The 3,577-nt window shown below is 40.1% G+C and overlaps 1 long non-coding RNA gene across 1 annotated transcript; it reads left to right on the top strand.

Annotated features, from left to right (window-relative positions):
* Positions 1-2,532, top strand: LOC115948063. The gene is made up of 3 exons (XR_004081916.1): positions 1-10; positions 876-970; positions 1,886-2,532. It is a non-coding gene; the product is annotated as an uncharacterized LOC115948063 (long non-coding RNA).
* Positions 2,533-3,577: the final 1,045 nt, after the last annotated feature.

Below are 3,577 nucleotides of genomic sequence, written 5' to 3'. Positions count from 1 at the left end.
GTTTCTGGAGGTGTGTAAGGAAGGACTGGACGTGGCACTTGGTGCCAGGGTCTAGTTGACATGGTGGTGTTTGGTCAGAGATTGGTCTCGAGGATCTCAGAGGCCTTTTCAAAACTAATTGATTCTGTGATTACAGAACTGGTCACTCTTCTGTGGAAGAGGTTTGTGGGAGTTCTCCCTTGAAGGTTTGTGGGAATTGTCCCTTGGAGGTTTGTGGGAATTGCCCCTTGGATGTTGCATGTCTCCTGACCTGCAGTCAGGCCAATGGCCGAGCAGCTGCTGGAAAACTGATTGCTTGTCTGGCAGCTGCAAGGAAAAACTAAACCAATATGTGTGTCCTGTTGGAGTGTAAAATGAGATTTATAAGTTTCCTGGATTTTTTAATAAAATCTAAAGTAACTTCTGCAATTGTTGATTTATTGGATAGTGAAAGGAGTTGCTTATGTTTTTAATGATCCACAAATTATCCATTGCATTTCTAATGCATCATGTTCAAGCTGGGTTTTTTTTGTTTGTTTGTTAGTGTAGGGTTCTTAAAGTTACTGGAATAAGCAACCATAATCATTGCAATGAAAAGAATAGTAATTGTTTCAAATATTTGTGCTCAGACCATCAGTACATGGACAGACATAAAATAAACAATTGCTCCATTGTGCTCTAGATGTTTTTTCTTACACCTTCTTTGTACCTGCTGTTTTATAGTGTACCTTGTTGCATTTGTTGTGCAACTTCAGTTTTCTTCTGATGCTCCAATATGGATCATCCCATACCTTGATTTCAGTAAAATTATAAATGCATATCCAATTATTTACATGCATAGTTAACAGAGAAGTGAAAAATCCAGCCTGCTCACTCAATTTTCCTTTTTTCCTAAGGAAAAAAATGGCACATTTGAAGGTGGGAGAACCAAAAATCATTTTTCATGCAAGTTTCTTTCTCCCAGAATGCACATGCTGAAATGATTGTTAAGGTAATGTTGAAAATGTTATTACTGTTGCACTTCAATCTTCCAAAATGCTTTCCTCAACTAATATTATATGAAAGTTATTTCATTTGACAGCTTATTATGTGGCCTAAGCACTGTGCTATAATGCATTACAATAAATAAATACAGGGATGTTTTGTTCTTTTTCTAAGCTTTCTCTGTACAAACATGCATCATGTATCTGCATGGTGTCATTTGTTCTCTGTTTGCATATTATTTCTAAGCCCTGCAGACATAATTTTCCTTTTTATTTACAAGTTCATGGTGCTGATGCTTTCCAGTTTAACAATCATTCTTTCTCTCCTTTAGAGATTGTTGGCAGGAGACAGACACAGACTCTTAGTATAATGCATTAATACTGGGCATGTTTGTCATTACACAGAATTTAAAAAAATATGTAGTTGTTTGTTTTGTAAGCAAACCAGGTTATATTTTTGTGTGTTAAAGATCCCATGCCTAAAAATATCTGTAATATTTCAATAATCAGGTAAAGACTGTGGATATTTCACCCATTCTACTAATTTCAGCCTTTTGTAAGGTTAATTTTCAGGCTGCCAACTTATGGTTCTGGATTGTCAGTATCCAGAGGTTTTGCTTATTTTAATTATTTCAGATTCTTCTCTCCCCAAAGCTGTATATCTTCTGTCAAAGTGTAAAGAAGTAGTGCCTACAAAAATGTTTGTAGGACCAAATTTTTGCTTAAAGTTGGAAAGATGTGCTCTCCCACCTTATACAGGGACTGCAAGGGAATAAGTGAGGGGATATTGAGGGATAATGATAATGTGGAAGCATTACTTAAAACTGGACCTAAGAAGTCCTAAGAAAATTAAGTTACACAAAGTATATAGAACCTTTGGGATTTTTTTCCCACCTATTTAATTTTTTCCTATTTTATTTCAGCACAGCTTCCAGTGGTTTTGATTGCTTCAGTTCATGCCTGCCTTACCTAGGATATAAGTGAGCCAGGTTCTATGGTCATATGCTGTATTGTAAAACATGGAAAATACCCATTAAATCGAGGGAGCATGCTGAAACTGAGCTGGAAACATGGAAACATGCTTTGGCTCAGTTCTCTCTTAGCTTCAGTCCTCTGATGGTAAATCTGTGTTTTGTTTTCTCATAAGGCCTTTGGAATTTCTTTAAACAGTGTTCCTCCGAAGATGGAAGGCACTACACATGTGATTGCCATGACCATCTTCCTGTTCTTTCTACCCTGCCTCTTGTATTTACTGTCCTTGAAGCAGCATGAGATCCTGCATATTCATTTTCTTTGCTTCTTCCTGTCACTCCTTGTGCTTCCCTGTAATCTAGAACTAACTTATGTCACCCTGTGTTTAGATGTGTGTGATGCTCAACAGCCTCTCATCGTGTACACTTTCTCTTCTACATCCTTCTAACCATCTCATCATCTTCTCCATCCCTTTTTTTCTCTCCATCCCACCTGAAAGAGTTCCTTCTTTGTGTTTTCACCCTCTTAAATGGCATTGATCCTTATCACAGTTGCCTTTGTCTGACCTGTAATTTAGTTTCTTGCTTTTCATCTTACTTTATAAGACCAAGCCATGTCAGCTGACTAATTGCTGTATTGCTCCTGCAGAGCACTGTATCAGTAATAAAGTCATGATAAATGGACTGCAGGAGAAAAGTCCTGATAAATGTTTGTTCCTTTAAACACACACAGACACAAACACACACCCTTAGTGATGTGACTTGCTTTCTGTACCACTTCCCTCTTTCTGCTCTTGCTCTACTTCTTGTTTGTGCTGCAGGTGAAGTTCCCCAGAGCAGGAGGCTGACCCCTTTATTTGTGAAATATATACAGAAATAACAGTAAGGAAGCATAACTGGCTGATAGCTGCCTTGCCCTCCACGTGGCCTCTGCTCTGTGAGGAGGCCCACTGCTCTGCTATTGTCTCTGTCCTTTCCTACGCTTCTTTTTTCTCCTGAGCTGTCTCTTTGACTTTTATCCAAGGATAAAGCCCTTTGAGGTGGATGACTCACAGCTCTGCACTTGCTTTGACTCACTTGGCCACCTAGTATATTGGTCAGCTCTTACTAAACTGCACTTTGGTTTTTTTTTATTGCTAATGACGACAACCCTTGCTGCCCACATCTTTGATTTCACTGTCATTTCTGCTGGGTCAGAGCTATGCTTGTTTTCTCCATGATTGGTCAGAGCTGTATTTCCCCTTTCTCACTCTTCCTGGGTTTGATACTCTTTGGTTTTTTAACATCCCCTGCAGATTTCAGAGTCTGGAGGCTCTTTTATCTCTGGTGCCAAGCTGTTTGAGCTGCATTTCTGAGGGTGACGGTGCTGGTCCCCACACAGCCTGCCCTGCCAACATGGAAAGGCAGCCTCATCCCTTGCCTCCCCATGCAGCATCCTCACCATTCATCAGCTGCTTGACCAGGAGCAGCACATTCCCCAGCTTCCAGTGATAACACACCTTGAGTGATGGCAGAGTTGGTGTCATCACACAGATGCTGATGATGAGGGCTTAGCAAACACTTCAGCTGGTGCAAAGCAAGCACCAGAATTCAGGCCTCTTTTCAGGCACTGTGTTGTCTCTGAAGGGCAGGCCTAGCATGACT

This window comes from Geospiza fortis, unplaced genomic scaffold, assembly GCF_000277835.1.
Source record: "Geospiza fortis unplaced genomic scaffold, GeoFor_1.0 scaffold7, whole genome shotgun sequence".
NCBI lineage: Eukaryota > Metazoa > Chordata > Aves > Passeriformes > Thraupidae > Geospiza > Geospiza fortis.
This window is presented reverse-complemented; position numbering and strand designations above follow the sequence as displayed.